Below are 17921 nucleotides of genomic sequence, written 5' to 3'. Positions count from 1 at the left end.
AGAGTAGCGCATCAGGAATGGTACACTTGGAAAGTGTCTATTTGAGCGAGCACACCGCCAGCTTAGCGCCAGTCAGCCTCTGTGGCCTAATGGATAGTTCCGCTTGAGACGCGACAGCGATCGGACGTGCTGTGTATTCGATCCGCCGTTATCTTGGGTTGTAACTATTTACTTTCTGTGTGTGACGTTTCTTTGTCTTCTTTTCTTCGTTGTTTCGTCGCCTTAACGTTTGTTTTGTGTCTTGTGTTGTATAGCGGCTTTTGCCGCATTAGTTAAGTGTTATGGCTTCCCGGTTGTTTCCGCGGAAGTGTACTCTCAGTTTTCAGTTTAACAAGGCCACCAGGAATGTGCAACCAACTTCGTTGGAAATTCACGAATGGATTGTGGATACGATTGGCATTACATCGGACCAGGTACATACGGCGTATTTTGATACAGAACTGTACTGCTTTTTTGTGAAATTGTTGAACCCGGTTTTGCTAGATAGGATTTTACTTAAACATGGTGAGCAAGTGTCGTTCCGTCATAGAGATGGTTCTGTTAGCAGTGTTACTGTTTCAAATGCTGAAATTACGTATACCACAGTTCGGGTTTATAATTTACCCCCTGAAGTTGAAAACAGTTATCTCAAGGACGCTTTGCTTGGTTATGGTACTGTTCGGTCAATTCGAAATGAACGTTGGTCTGCACAACATAAGCTGCAATGTTATAATGGTGTCAGATCGGTTGAAATGCATATTAAGTCGAATATACCGTCCCATCTGGTTGTATGTGGTTATCGTGTTCATCTTACTTATGAGGGGCAAGTTGGTACGTGTTTTCTATGTAATGAGAATGGTCATGTTCGTGCTAATTGCCCTAAGCGGGTGTTTGTGCTTCAAAATGGGCTAGCACAACGCCGCACATTAACGGTTGCCGATCTTGTGCCAGCAGCTTCCTCCACTGTTTCTTGTCAGCCTCCTGCAGTAGATTCTTCACAACGGGTGACACCCTCCTCTGATGCAGGTTTTCCCCCGTTACCCACTCGCCCAGATGTATCGGCTGCTCCTACACCGATCCCGTCTGTTTCCAATAACAAACGCCGTCGTGCTAGTGATACCGGTAGCACTGATGATGAACCTGCTGTTTCGCAGCCGGTTTGCGAATCTGACGGGAGAATTCCGGAATCTCCCATGCCTGTTTCGGATTCTGTTCCCGCTGTGTCTCCTGCTTTGCCTGATGACGTCAACCTTGCTGCCACACCGTCGGCGCACGAGCCACAACATTCGGTCGAGGTGGTGTTGACATCCCCCCCGACACAGGCATCACAACATGTTGAGGACACTTCGGTGCAGCCAGCTGTTTGTCGGCAAATCGCTCCTAGTACTGCGCGCTCCGCTTCAGCGGATTCCAAACCTATCTCTCCACCTCCTACACATCCAATCCCTACACCTTCTGATGCCGGTGCCGATGTCACTGATGCAGTTTTCCCCTTGTTGGCTCCTTCTTCTGATTCCTCTTGCCCTGCTAATCCTTCGGATGCCTTGGTTGACGTGCCTGATCTCGAACCCCCCACTCCACCTGCTCTTGAAACTGGTGTGCTTCAGATACGCCGTCGGGTGAAAGTGCCCCCCAATCTTCACGCGGTGCGGAAAAAACACAAGCATGCAAAGGATGACTCTGATTCCGTTGATTCCGGGCAATCACCCTCTGCCATGTCTGATGTTGATGATATGGATGTAGTTGCTTCTAATGTGGTGTAATTAGGGTTCGTTTTCTCTTTTTTGGTTGATGTTGCAGGCGTACACGTTTATTACCTTAAATATCAATAGCATTCAATCTGCTCTGAAGTTAGCGTCTCTGCAGCAGTTTATTTATGACTCTGCAGCTGATGTTGTTTTCCTGCAGGAAGTCTCCGTTGCATACCTGTTTGTTCCTCGCTTTTGCACTATTATAAATTTTGCGCCTGAGTTTTCCACAGGTACTGCCTTACTAATTCGTGACGGTATCCCCGTTACCGAAATTGAGCTCTTAGACTCGGGAAGGGGTATAGGTTGTCGGTTATTTGACACAACCTTGGTTAATATTTACGCCCCCTCTGGTTCCAGCAAACGGCAGGAAAGGTCTCGTTTTTATAAAGAGGATTTGATTTATCTTTTACGCAAAAATGCTGCGACTTTGATATTGGGGGGTGATTTTAATTGTGTATTACAAGCTAAGGACCAATCCCCTCATTTTAATTATTGTTTCGAGCTACATTCTCTTGTACGTCAACTACGAATACGCGATGCGTGGGAGGTTAAACACCCCACTGTAGTTAAATTTACATTTTTTACTGCCACCTCTAGTAGTCGCCTTGACCGATTGTATATTTCTGATCCCCTTAGTGCTTCTGTTTTAAATGTAGATGTTATTCCAGCCAGTTTTACGGATCATTGTGCCCTTGCGGTTATAATTAATTTGGAGCGTCAGCCTCTTAAACTTTATCGGCCGCTGTGGAAATTAAATGTCTCCTTGCTCGATGACCCTGACATCGAACCTCTAATACAGACGGCGTGGGACATGTGTTTACGTTCTCTGCGATACTATCCGTCAAAGCTTCACTGGTGGATCCACTGTGCGAAGCCACAACTACGTCGCACTTTAATGTCCTACAGTTATCAAAGAGCGCGAGATCTGAAACTGACTTTTGAGTATTATTATTCGGTGCTTCGCGAACTTTATGATACTTCTAGAATGACATGTGCCCACCTTTCTGAGATTCGGAAAATTAAAGCCAAGCTCCTTAGTCTTAAACGACTGCAGATGGAAGGATTGAAGCTTAAATCTAAACCACCGTCCATCTTAGCACATGAAATGACTTCTATGTACCATCTGTTTCGTCACCAAAAGAACCGTCGACGTGTATTGATTGACGGTCTTATGGCAGCTGATGGTCGCCGGCTTACCTTACAGAATCAAATAACCCATGAACTTACCTGCTACTATGAGACCTTATATGCTGTGGCTGATTCTGATGCGGTTGCTAAAGACGAGATTTTAACTGCTATCCCATCAGTTTTAACAGAGGACCATAATACGGAATTTTTAGCTCCTTTTACTGCAGACGAAATTTCAGCTTTTGTTGCTTGTTCCCCATCTCACAAATCTCCTGGTCCGGATGGCCTTCCTAAGGAGTTTTTTGTTCGCTTTTGGACTATTATAGGGCCTGTTTTTACGGATATAGTAAATGAAATTTTGAATGGTGGCTCAATTCCAGCCGATTTGAAGAGAGGTACGGTAGTCCTGATACCGAAAGCTGCTGGTTTGAAGACAGCTAGTGACTTTCGTCCTTTAACCCTTTTAAATTTTGATTATAAGACGGCTGCTAGGGCTGTTAATGCACGTCTATCCCTCTTGCTTACACCTGTAATAACTCCTTGTCAAAGCTGCTTTCCGGGGCGCTCCATCTTGACGCCTCTGGCGGGGTATCGTGATATTGTGTCGATTGTCGCTGTCACCAATATTTCCTGTGCGCTTTTATTTGTTGATTTTAGTAAGGCTTTTGATCGTGTGTCCCATTCGTTTTTAGAGCTTCTGCTGCGCCGACTCGGTTTTAATGACAAGGCGCTGCTGGTACTTAAGAATATGACGACTGGCATTTCTGCTAAGATTGACATTAATGGCCAGCTGACGAAGGTCATTGATATTAAACGTGGCGTCCCGCAAGGTAGCCCTTTATCCATGACCCTTTATGCTCTCTCCCTTCAACCACTCCTCTCTCGTCTCAACTCGACACTTCGTGGTCTTACGATCTCTGGGGTTTCCCAGACAGCAACAGCTTATGCTGATGATTTGGTTGTTTTGCTTCGTTCCGCCGCAGAAGTGCCGCTGTTGAAAATGGAACTAGATAAATTTTCTGCAGCCTCAGGTTCTCGTATTAACCCCCGTAAAAGCAAACTCCTGAATTTGCGGGGCTTTGAACGTGTGGTTATTCCGTGGGTTATGTCTGTTGAACACCATACACATTTAGGTATCTATCTTGAACGGTGTCCTCTTCGTATGGCTGCAAAAAATTGGCAAGTGGCCATTTCCAAGCTTCAAGGTGTTTTATTCGAACACTCATGGCGTTCGATACCGCTACTGCAAAAAAAGCGTGTATTAGACACTTATGTTTTATGTAAAGTATATTACGTTGCTCAGTTGTTTCCGCTTCCCCGAATGCAGGGTGCAAAAATGGTCCAGCTTATTAACAGATATATTTGGCGGGGGCACATTTTTAAATTACATTGTGATGTTCTTACGAAGCCGCGTCTTGAGGGCGGCTTGTCGTTCACCGATGTCCGTGTCAAGGCTGCTGCCCTTTATGTTAAGCGAACCCTCCATCTCTTATTTTCTGAGTCCCCGACTGTTACTTCGCGATTACTCCATGTCGTTCGTCCTGCGAGCTTGTCACCGCCTATTAACGTAGGGTCTCTAAATGCGAAGCTACGACATGTTCGGGACTTCTACATTGAGATTAGTTACCTGGATCTCCACTTACAACGTCGTCCTGTTTTTACTACGCGAACACTGCTTGCCAAATGGCACAGGTCTTTTTCTTCCAACCCGATTGTTTTGCAGTATCCCCGTTTTAATTGGCGTAACATATGGACGAATATTAGTTTACCCGTTCATTCTGCAACTGTTGCCTCCCTATGGTATAAGGTGGTTAATCAGCTGATTCCTACGAACGAACGACTTCATCGTATAGGTTTATGTGTCTCTCCGCTTTGTCAAACGTGTGGTTGTGTTGATACACTCCCACACCGATTTACCTGCGCTGACCGTCTTCGCATGTGGTACTGGCTGCGCCGACAATTGGCGTTACTCACCAGGAGCTCGGAATCGGCATTTACAACTGATATCCTCTGCTGGCCGGACACGGTTTTTTATCCCCGGACAAAGAACAACTCCATTATGTGGCTTCTTGGCCGTTACCTTTTTGCAGTGGTTGATGGTGATGGTATTTCCGATTTTATTTCGTTTATTGGTTACATGATTCATGAGTACTGGACGCAAAAATCTTTCCCACATCTTAAGAGGGACTTTGCGAATATGCTTAGTATTGTTTTCGAAAAGCAGGGGATTGGTTAAGTTTCCACTTCTATTGCCCACTCCTGCGCCAGATGCCTTAATGGCACCGGTATAGGGGCATACTGATCTCACTTCATGATACGGAAGACATTCTCGCTAGCTCTTAGTATTTTGCCTTCCTGCCAAGCTTTACCTGTTTGGATAGACAACGCATCATAAGCCCCGTGTCCGCATATACGTATCATAAGACTCCGAACCACGGACAAATACTACGTCTTGGTGCCACTGTGCTTCAGTGCAGGGAGGAGGAGACGTCATGGCCAGGCCTCGGGATTCGACCCCTGCCCAACACGCCTCCACCGAGCTGCCCTGGGTCATTACAATGGTATGGAAAAAAAACAAAAAAACAAAAACAAAAAAGTGGTTAGGATACCTGGCTTCCACGCAAAACAAGTGGTAGAGCAGTACAAAAAAAAAGAAAAAAAAACAGTGGTTAAGGCGTCTGAAAAAAAAAAAATGGATAAGGCATCGGTCTCCTAAACCGGGGATTGAGGGTTCGAGAAAAAAAAAAAAAATGGATAAGGCATCGGTCTCCTAAACCGGGGATTGTGGGTTCGAGTCCCACCAGAGGTACACGTTTTACTCACTGGGGCAAAATCACTCTCACCACATACAGGTGTAATAGTTGAGAAAGTTGGCGTTTCTGAGTGCTTACAGGTATCACGACGATATGAAAATACGCATTTACTGACAACCTGAAACGGAACGACGGCCATTATCAATCGACCTGTTAGCTGTGAAAGTGTTTCAAAGCGTGATGGCGCTGTGAAAGCAAACGCTATTTTAAAATTACTTGTTGGTAAACAGTATGACCCATATGAATACTCAGTTAACTGTCTTGTGTGCAGGACTTGGAGTTCACAAGGGGAATGGCCTAAGACGGCAGGTATAAGAATTGCCAACAGAAAGTAGGTGCCTGGACTTGGATACGTCTGAGTATGTACAGGCACACAGGAAAGGCTCATGCGACGTCCTGACTCTCTGCAGACGCAGAGTAGCGCATCACGAAGGGTACACTTGGAAAGTGTCGATTTGAGCGAGCACACCGGCGGCTTAGCGCCAGTCAGCCTCTGTGGCCTAATGGATAAGGCATCGGTCTCCTAAACCGGGGATTGTCAGTTCCGCTTGGGACGCGACAGCGACCGGACGTATCGGTACTTCCGCGTAGTCGTAGCGCCGCAAGCCGTGTTTATAATAATTCTTGGATTGTGACCTGTGATATTCTCAGTGCTTCTTCACTACCGTCGTACACAAGCTTCTTAATTTACTCACAGCGGTCCCGACCGCGCATATCGTGCAGTTGTGGCTCCCAGTGTACCACGTAAGAATACCCTGTGTTTTGCATTCGAGAAATCTTCCAGGAATGTGCAACCTAGTTCTCTAGAAATCCATGACTGGATAATAGATATTATTGGTATCACATCTGATCAGGTCCACACAGCATATTATGACATGGCGGAATACTGTTTCTTTGTGAAGTTTTTAGACCAGAGACAACTGGAGAAAACTTTGGTGAATACTGTTGGGAAAGCTGAGTTCCGACATCGTGATCATTCGGTGAGTACAGTTTCAATAACTAACGCGAACATTGAGTATAAACAAGTGCGAGTGTTCAATTTGCCACCTGAGGTTGAGAATTGTTTTCTTAGAGATGTCCTCGCCAAATACGGTGACATCCGACAGATTAGAAACGAAAAATGGTCGAGCCGTCACAAACTCCAATGTTATAGTGGGGTTCGATCAGTTGACATGGCCGTTAAAGTCAATATCCCATCCTATATATTGGTTTGTGGTTATAAGGCTCATGTCATTTACGAGGGCCAAGTAGGCACTTGTTTTATCTGTAACACGAGTGGACATTTACGAGAGGATTGCCCACGGCGAGTTGTCGTACTTCGAAACAATCTGCAACAACGACAGAAATTAACATTGGCTGATGTCCTAACTCAAAATCAGACGCCTTCTGTGACTGACTCCCAACCGAGTGCATCTGTGTCAGAGGACAACGATCTCGGTAACAGCCCCTTCCCACCCTTGCCTCAAAAACCCGTGGCCGGTCACCCCTTAGCCACCGGTGTTGCATTATCTGTCGGTAACAAACGACGACGTACTATAAGTGACGGTAGTGGTTCCGGCGAACAAGTAGTAAAAAATCAAACCGATGACGCGGAGCCACGGGCCTCCATACAGGACACGCACGTGTCGGATGGCTCAGTTACGACCCGCCAAATTCCCATTCAACCGCCCGACGCAGAAACTGTCAATGCGAGTGCAGCCGAGTGTTTACAGCAATCCGTTCCGATGCCGCTTGCCGACTCGCCGCAGGTGGCCAACACACAAGAGGCGGCAGTCAGTCAACTGCAACCCGTAAACACGGCGGATGAAGCACGCGGCGTAGAGCATAACATAAACAGTCGCCACCTCGAAACTGCTTCCAAACAACACGAGGACCCGGACAGCTGCGTACAAACAGCCCGTGCGGCTCCAAACAAACATAGTGAGCCTACTGAAGCCTTGTCTTCGGACTTGCCGTCACCCGTCCCGAAACAAGGACTTTCACATACTGCTTACAGCCATGACTCGCCGACTCCGCCGTCTTCAATGACACTTCGGACGCCTTTGCGACGGCAAAATAAAGTTAAACCAAAGGACTCCGTGGCTGGAAGTAACTCAAAAAGTAAAGTCAGCCCAAAAACTGGCACAAAACCTGCGGATGTAGGTTCGAAGTCCGACGGTGAGATGGACTGGGCTTCCTACGCTTCCCATCACCCACAAGTCTCGGACGATCATGAGTCAAGCTTATAAGTTTTTATCCCTGAACATTAATAGAGTTAGGACAGATTTAAAATTAGCAATGCTACGGCAGTTTATCTATGAGTCCGAAGCTGATATAGTTCTGTTACAGGAAGTGTCTATCTTAAGTTTTCATGTATCAGGATTTGCAACAATCGTAAACACCGTGGCGGACGGGGGTACAGGTACGGCCATTCTATCACGAGACGGAATCCCAGTGAGCAATATCGAAATGTTGGACTCCGGTAGAGGCATAGCTTGCCAAATTTTTGACGTCACCCTCGTCAGTATCTATGCTCCATCTGGAACGACCTTAAAATCAGAAAGAGCTAACTTCTTTAAACAAGACATCATATACTTGCTACGCCGCAACCCAACCCAGTTGATAATTAGTGGTGATTTCAACTGTGTGATCCACAGGAAAGACCAATCGCCAAACTTTAATTACTGTAGGGAACTACATGATCTGGTGCGTCACCTGCAGCTGAAGGATGCGTGGGAACTGAAATTTCCTACCCTGGTAAAGTACACGTACCTGACCACCACCGCATGTAGCCGTCTAGACCGTTTGTATATCTCTGAGAACATTTGCCAACATGTTCTGGACGCCGATGTCATTCCGGCTAGCTTCTCCGACCACTGCGCCCTCTGTGTCACAATAAATCTGGACAAACAGCATACTAAATGGCATAGGATTCTGTGGAGCCTAAATGTTTCTGTTCTCGCCGATGCCTTGCTACAAGATGTCATCTCCACGACATGGGCGGATTGTCTCAAGCAATGCTGCAGATATCCGAGCAAGATAGCCTGGTGGAATTCTGTGGTCAAACGGAAAATGCGATTATCTTTAAGAAACTACAGTTGGCAACGGGCGCAAGATGTCAAACGCACGATTGATTTTTACCAAACAGTTCTGCGAGAGTTGTATGCGACTACGACACCAACCAACACACAGCTGACGACCATCAAACAAATAAAGGCGAAGCTTATAGGCATAAAGCGAACGCAGCTTGAAGGACTGAAGATCAGATCTAAAGCAAAATCGCTTCAAGAGGACGAACTTGCGTCGCTGTATCACCTCATAAAACATCGTGCCCATCGCAAGCGAGCTTTTATCGGGGAGCTGGACACAGATGAAGGACTCCGTTTGACCCGACAGAGTGATATTCTTACTGCAGTTTACCGGTACTTCACGATCTGTACTCACAAAGCGATACATATGGTGATGACGGCGGCGATATCGTGAGTGCTCTGCCCTCCGTAGTCACGCCTGCGGACAACTTGGCGGTTGTACACGATTTTGCTCCAGACGAAGTCCTTGAACTAATTTCTGGCTCGCCATCAAATAAATCCCCTGGTCCTGATGGTTTGCCACGGGAATTTTATGTGCGCTTCTGGCCCATAATCGGACACGCATTTACAGATGTTCTCAATGAAGTGATGCGAGGGAGTGACGTGCCGGCCGAAATGAAGGAAGGCCGAATTGTATTGATACCAAAAAGCAAACACCGAAAAACCTTAGATAACTTCCGACCTATTACTTTACTCAATTTTGATTATAAAACCTTCGCCAGAGCACTCAACAGCAGATTGTCCCCGTTAATGAAGCAAGTGATTCACAACCATCAATCATGCATCCCTGGCCGCACAATTATGACGCCCCTTTCGGAATATAGAAATGTAATAGCCATAGCGTCAGTCACTAACGTGAATCTCGCATTGCTGTTTATCGACTTTTGCAAGGCTTTTGATCGCGTCCGCCACGAGTACCTCCTACAGCTACTGCAGCGATGTGGTTTTGAGCAACGGGTTATAAATGTCGTGCAACATTTCGTCACGGGCATTACCACCAGAATCAGCGTAAATGGACAGCTTACTCAACCCATCGAGGTCCAAAGAGGAGTGCCGCAGGGGAGCCCTCTCTCCATGATGTTATTTGTTTTATCGCTCGAGCCGCTCTTACGCTCTATTCATGACAAACTTGCAGGCCTTTCGATCGCCGGGACGTCCTTCGTGGTTCGTGCTTACGCCGACGACGTCGGAGTGTTATTGCGCAACGACGGAGACGTATCAACCCTCAAGACCGCGGTAGACGAGTACCGTCGTGCTTCCGGTGCTAAAATCAACGCCGGTAAATGCACCTTTGTCAACATTCGAGGATTCGACGCAGTTATTATACCTTGGGCGAAGCGTGTCGAAAACCATACCACTCTGGGGATGATTATCGACAAATGCCCGCTAAAAATGAATGCAAAAAATTGGAAGCAGGTCACCAATAAAATGCAAGGTGCCATCTATGAAAACAATTGGCGGTCCGTTAACATTCTCCAACGCATACGACTCCTCAGCAGTTATATATTCAGTAAAGCGTACTATATGGCCCAACTATTTCCAGTCCCCAAGATGCAGGCCAAACACGTGATGAAACTCTCTAATAGATTTATCTGGCAAGGGCATCTGTTCAAAGTGAAATACACCACGCTGACGTCTTCCAGACAGGCCGGCGGACTAAACATGCCTGACATTAATCGAAAGTGTACTGCGTTATATATTAAACGAATCACCCATTTGTTGGACAAGGAACCTCTCAGCGTAACCAGTTGGCTCTTCCGAACCTTACAGCCCACCGATACGCATCCACCCATTGATGTAGGTAAAATACATTACAAACTACGACATGTAAAGCAGTTTTTTCTTGAAGTAAGCTATATTGATGGACATTATTGCACGCACGATTTACCGACGACGCACCTGTTATTAAAAAGATGGACATCTCCAATAGTCCGGAATCCCATTGAACTTAAATACCCGAGTGTTCATTGGAAGGCAGTTTGGGACAACATAAGTTTAACCGTCCACTCTGCTGAAGTGGTGTCCACATGGTATAAAGTGGTAAACGATGTTATACCCACTAATGAAAGGTTGCATAGAATCGGTTTAAGTGACAGTGATAAATGCGTCCGCTGTGGCCCGGTCGACACCTTACGCCATCGCTTCACTTGTGGCGGTCATCTCATTAACTGGAAATGGGTGCAGCAGAGGCTGGGCCTGATTACCCGCAGCAGCCCAGCCAGCCACTGCACCGACATCCTGCTCTGGCCGGACGCGAAACATTTTCCCGCTACCAAGAACAACACCGTGATGTGGATGTTAGGACAGTTTGTGACATATATCATCATCCACAATAGTGAAGATAATCTCATTAGTTTCGAGGCTTACATGAGAACGGCACGCTGGAAGATGAAACGTTACCCAAATTTAAGGAAGATGTTTGCTAACATGTTAGATATAATTTTTGAAAAACAAGGCGTAGGGTAATTCTCGATGCCGGTAAGGACACAAATCACATGCAAGACTATGTAGCGAACAAAATACACAACGAGTAAGGGGTTATACCAGTTCCTAGGACTACTCCCGACTTCTAAATGGTGTTATTAACTTCATTATGACATTTTCATTAATTTATGTTCCTGTGCATCTCTTGTTATCCGTTTGTGTGCTCCAAATGACTTTGAGTTTGGACGGTTATGAATTAAATGACAGAACTGTCATTCCAGTTAAGACAATCAATTATATATATGTTTGCGTTTCGGATCTATGTCTCTGTCTGGACTGAAGAGGCTATTGTCAGTTTACTATTTATGTTCTATTTTGTAAGCTTACAAATGGCACTATATTGAAATGTGTTCTTCAGTGTATTGTAGGAACAATTTCTGTTGAATCAGTTCCAGCACTTAAATATTTTATTTTGTGCTTATGTAGATATATGGTTGTTTTAATAAAGGAAAAAAGATAAAAAAAATGGATAAGGCATCGGTCTCCTAAACCGGGGATTGTGGGTTCGAGTCCCACCAGAGGTACACGTTTTACTCACTGGGGCAAAATCACTCTCACCACATACAGGTGTAATAGTTGAGAAAGTTGGCGTTTCTGAGTGCTTACAGGTATCACAGGTATCACGACGATATGAAAATACGCATTTACTGACAACCTGAAACGGAACGACGGCCATTATCAATCGACCTGTTAGCTGTGAAAGTGTTTCAAAGCGTGATGGCGCTGTGAAAGCAAACGCTATTTTAAAATTACTTGTTGGTAAACAGTATGACCCATATGAATGTCAGTTAACTGTCTTGTGTGCAGGACTTGGAGTTCACAAGGGGAATGGCCTAAGACGGCAGGTATAAGAATTGCCAACAGAAAGTAGGTGCCTGGACTTGGATACGTCCGAGTATGTACAGGCACACAGGAAAGGCTCATGCGACGTCCTGACTCTCTGCAGACGCAGAGTAGCGCATCAGGAAGGGTACACTTGGAAAGTGGCGCTAAGCCGCCGGTGTGCTCGCTCAAATCAACAGTCAGCCTCTGTGGCCTAATGGGTCAGTCTGCTTTCCGCAGCGCTGCGGCGAGGACGTCTTGTTTACGTCCCGTCCGCGCGGTGGCGAGTGCCCGTAGTTGTTTACTACTTCGTCGCGGCTAGTTTAGAGTCCATCACTACCGACGCAACATGGCACATTCATACAGACAAACCACCATCAAGATCAGTTTTCAAACCGATCATGCACGACCGCGAGCTTTTGAAGTGGAACGTTTTCTACGTGACGACGTTAAAATTGACCCGCGAGACATAATTGGTATCCATCTCTCTATCACGAGCAGTGTTGTCTACGTCAAGCTAGTAAGTGACGAGGTGTGCAACAGAATCGTGAGCGCACATGCGAACGATCTTAAATTCAAACATTCTGATGGCCATATTGGGGCGGTCTCTATCGATCACGCGGGGCTTGGCCTCCGTACGATACGCGTCTTCGAACTCCCTTTCGAAGTACCACCGGACGTAGTCACCGCGGCTTTCCAGCCCTACGGCAAAGTGATCAGCCATATGGCCGAAAAATGGACCACCTTTACAACGTACCCCGTTCTTAACGGGGTACGACAGATTAAAATTGAACTGACCAAACATGTTCCGTCATATCTTGTCATCGGCGGATGTAGGGCGATCATTATGTATGAAGGTCAGCCACGCACTTGCTCTGGTTGTGGCCAAGTAGGGCATGTCCGGTCGGATTGTCTCCGACGACGGCTTACTCAAATCCCGGCAGGTGAATCTATGACTCCTTCTACGGTGACGACCCTTCCTCTCAATTACGCCGAAGTTACACGGGCAGCAACCTTTTCCGATGCTGACGACAGTAGTCCGATAGCCGCCCCCGATGGAGAGACCAAAATGGCTTCTGCAGCACAGGATCCGGCCTCTACAACGGCGCCCCCACCTGAAGATAATCACCGACCGACCTTGCAAGAAGGCGTGGATGCCAGGATGGACATTGACCCACGGGTTGTGCCGACAGCGGCTTTTCTTCCAGACACCGGAGCAGCTGACGAAATCCACCCACATTCAGATACTGAAACACATGTCCGTAAACAGCGTTCCCTGCGAAAACACAAGAGACGGCGGCGTGCTCCATCGGACGAGTGTTTGCAGCGATCGTCTGACATGGACTGTGGAACTTCCGACGACGGTACCGGCGGTACAGAGGCCGCTGTAACTTCAAACTCAACAGATCGCCGTGGTGACGGCTTCAGCACTTCAGACCCCACAGCACAGCAGGATCACAAGCAGACAACCGCTGCCGCTTCCCAGCCAGCAGAGCCGATGGAGCCAGCGCCGAGTGCCGCAGCAGCCACTAACAGCCACCAACAGCCGATGGTGTTTCATGGCGACTGGTTGGTTGGTTTGTGGCATTTAAAGGGACCAGACTGCGATGGTCATCGGTCCCTTTTTCCAAAAAAAAAATTAAAACCGCCCAAAGAGAATAAAAAACAAACAGCAGGAAAGACGTCAGACGACACAGGACGAAAAAGACGCCGACAGAGATCAGACAAAACAAAGTAAAACACACAGAGTGTGACGGTGGTTGGCCTACCATAGAGAAAAAAAAAGAGGAGAAGCCAACCACCAAGAACACATTAAAAACTCAGATTAAAATCAGAGGCTAAAAGCCAGAATCAACGCTAAAAAACACTCAGATTAAACTATAAAAACCCCCTGCCCGAATAAAACGTAAAACCAAGCCAGCCATAACAGGGTCATCGGATAAAAGGGCAGGGAGCGTATCAGGCAGCGCAAATGTCTGCCTGACCACAGCTAAAAGGGGGCAGGCCAACAAAATGTGGGACACTGTCAAAGACGCCCCGCAGCGACATACTGGAGGGTCCTCCCGGCGCAGTAAATAACTGTGTGTCAGCCGGGAGTGGCCAATGCGGAGCCGACAAAGGACGACTGAGTCCCTGCGGTTGGCTCGCATGGATGACCGCCACACAGTCGTCGTCTCCTTAATGGCACGGAGTTTATTGTGCATGATCCGATCGCGCCATTCAGCGTCCCAAATCGCAAAAACTTTTCGGCAGAGGACTGCCCGCAAATCAGTCTCTGGGAGGCCAACATCCAGAGACGGTTGTCCCGTGGCCTCCTTCGCCAGGCGGTCAGCATGTTCATTGCCCGGGATACCGACATGACCGGGGGTCCATACAAAGACCACAGAGCGGCCGCAACGCGCAAGAGTATGCAGGGACTCATGGATAGCCATCACCAGACGGGAACGAGGAAAACACTGGTCGAGTGCTCGGAAACTGCTCAGGGAATCGCTACAGAGAACGAAGGACTCACCTGAGCAGGAGCGGATATACTCTAGGGCACGAAAGATGGCGACCAGCTCAGCAGTGTAAACGCTGCAGCCATCCGGCAAGGAACGTTGTTCGGAATGGTCCCCTAGAGTTAGCGCATACCCAACACGACCAGCAACCATCGAACCGTCGGTGTAAACAATGCCAGAGCCCTGATACGTGGCCAGGATTGAATAAAAGCGGCGGCGGAAGGCCTCTGGAGGGACCGAGTCCTTCGAGCCCTGTGCCAAGTCGAGCCGAAGGCAAGGGCGAGGAACACACCATGGGGGTGTATGCAAAGTAGCCCGGAAAGGAGGTGGAACAGTGAAAACCTGAAGCCCAGAGAGAAGCTCTTTGACGCGGACCGCTATTGTACAACCAGAGCGGGGCCGACGTACTGGCAGATGGACGACTGATCGTGGGAACAGGAGACGATAGTTAGGATGCCCGGGCGAGCTTAGAACATGGGCAGCATAAGCGGCCAGCAAACGTTGGCGTCGGAACCGCAGTGGAGGTACACCTGCCTCCACTAGTACGCTGTCCACAGGGCTGGTGCGGAAAGCACCAGTGGCAAGGCGTATCCCGCTGTGGAGAATTGGGTCCAGCATCCGCAACGCAGACGGGGATGCTGAGCCGTAAGCCAGGCACCCATAATCCAGGCGGGACTGGATTAACGCCTGGTAGAGCCGTAACAGGGTAGAGCGGTCGGCGCCCCAGCGGGTGTGGCTCAAACATCGCAGTGCATTGAGATGCCGCCAACACGCCTGTTTGAGCTGCCGAATATGAGGCAGCCAAGTCAACCGAGCATCAAAAACGACCCCCAAAAACCTGTGGGTCTCAACCACTGCAAGGAGTTCGTCGGCAAGATAAAGCTGCGGCTCAGGATGGACTGTCCGGCGCCGGCAGAAATGCATAACGCAGGTCTTGGCTGCCGAAAACTGAAACCCATGCGCTACAGCCCAAGACTGCGCCTTACGGATAGCGCCCTGTAGCTGACGTTCAACAGCTGCAATGCCTGTAGAGCTGTAGTAAAGGCAAAAGTCGTCAGCATACAGGGAAGCGGAGACAGAATTTCCCACGGCCGCAGCAAGCCCGTTAATGGCTATTAAAAACAGACAGACACTTAAAACAGAACCCTGTGGCACACCGTTCTCCTGGACGTGGGAGGAACTATACGAGGCCGCGACTTGCACGCGGAAGGTACGACACGACAGAAAATTGCGGATAAAAATCGGCAGAGGACCCCGAAGACCCCATCCATGAAGCGTAGAAAGGATGTGATGACGCCATGTCGTATCGTACGCCTTCCGCATGTCGAAAAAGACAGCGACCAGGTGCTGACGGCGGGCAAAGGCAGTACGGATGGCCGACTCCAGGCTCACCAGATTGTCGGTGGCGGAGCGGCCTTGACGGAACCCACCCTGAGACGGGGCCAGAAGGCCCCGAGACTCCAGTACCCAATTCAAGCGCCGGCTCACCATCCGTTCAAGCAACTTGCAAAGAACGTTGGTGAGGCTAATGGGACGGTAGCTGTCCACCTCCAGAGGGTTCTTTCCAGGTTTCAAAACGGGGATGACATTGCCTTCCCGCCATTGCGACGGAAACTCCCCCTCGACCCAAAGACGGTTGTATAGTTCGAGAAGGCGCCGCTGGCAGTCCACGGAAAGGTGTTTCAGCATCTGACAGTGGATGCCATCTGGCCCAGGAGCGGTATCAGGGCAAGCAGCGAGGGCACTGCGAAATTCCCACTCACTAAATGGAGCATTGTAAGATTCTAGGTGGTTGGTGCGAAACGAAAGGCTCCGACGTTCCATCCGCTCTTTAATGGAGCGGAAGGCCTGGGGGTAATTCGCAGAAGCGGAACTCATAGCAAAATGCTCTGCTAGGCGATTTGCAATGACGTCGGAGTCAGTACAAACCGCTCCATTCAGTGAGAGCGCAGGGACGCTGGCAGGGGTCCGATGGCCGTAGACGCGTCGAATCTTGGCCCACACCTGCGATGGAGTGACATGGAGGCCAATGGTGGATACATACCGCTCCCAGCACTCCTTCTTGCCTTGGCGGATAAGGAGGCGGGCCCGCGCACGCAGCCGTTTGAAGGCTATAAGGTGGTCGATGGAGGGATGTCGCTTGTGACGCTGGAGCGCCCGCCGGCGATCTTTAATCGCTTCAGCGATCTCAGGCGACCACCAAGGCACAGTCCGCCGCCGAGGGGACCCAGAGGAACGGGGAATGGCTGATTCGGCGGCAGTAACGATGCCGGTGGTGACCGATTGAACCACCGCATCAATGTCATCAGTAGAGAGAGGCTCAAAAGCGGCAGTGGAGGAGAAGAAGTCCCAGTCAGCCTTATTCATAGCCCATCTGCTAGGGCGCCCAGAAGAGTGACGCTGTGGTAGTGACAGAAAGATCGGAAAGTGGTCACTACCACACAGGTCATCATGCACACTCCATTGTACAGACGGTAAGAGGCCAGGGCTACAGATTGAAAGGTCAATGGCGGAGTAGGTGCCATGCGCCACACTGAAGTGTGTGAAGGCACCATCATTTAACAGCGAGAGATCGAGCTGCGACAATAAATGCTCAATGATGGCGCCGCGACCTGTTGCCACTGACCCACCCCACAGAGGGTTATGGGCGTTGAAGTCGCCCAATAGCAAGAAAGGTGGCGGCAATTGGGCGACCAGTGCAGCCAGGACATGCTGCGAGACATCACCATCCGGTGGAATGTAAAGACTGCAGATGGTAACAGCCTGTGGCGTCCACACGCGTACAGCGACAGCCTCTAAAGGCGTCTGGAGAGGGACAGACTCGCTGTGCAGAGTGTGAAGGACATATATGCAGACGCCACCAGACACCCTTTCATAAGCTGCTCGGTTCTTATAATAACCCCGATAGCCACGGAGGGCGGGGGTTCGCATTGCTGGAAACCAAGTTTCCTGGAGAGCAATGCAGAAGAAAGGGTGAAGGCTGATAAGTTGGCGGAGCTCAGCTAGATGGTGGAAGAAACCGCTGCAGTTCCACTGGAGGATGGTGTTGGCCATGGCTGGGAAAGGCGTGACGGGACTGGGAAGGCAGATTACGCCGCCGGATCACCTGCTGCCGCCGACTGAGCACCCGCGCTAGTGCCATTCATGGCGTCTGAGGGACCGCCGAGATCGAGGTCCTCAGCGGACGCCAGAATCTCCACCTCATCTTCGGACGCAGAGGGAGAAGGTTGCGGTGGGACAGGTGCCACCGCAATTCCAAGATTCTTGGGAGCCTTTTTCTTTGACTGCTTTGCTCGCTGTGCCTTTGGTGGTTCTGGCTGGGAGGGCGTCACTGGGTCAGTCTCAGGGACTGAAGACGACCGCGACGCCCTACGACCA

The sequence above is a fragment of the Schistocerca nitens genome, chromosome 1, assembly GCF_023898315.1.
Source record: "Schistocerca nitens isolate TAMUIC-IGC-003100 chromosome 1, iqSchNite1.1, whole genome shotgun sequence".
NCBI lineage: Eukaryota > Metazoa > Arthropoda > Insecta > Orthoptera > Acrididae > Schistocerca > Schistocerca nitens.
The sequence above is the reverse complement of the archived record's forward strand: the minus strand, read 5'-3'. Positions refer to the sequence as shown.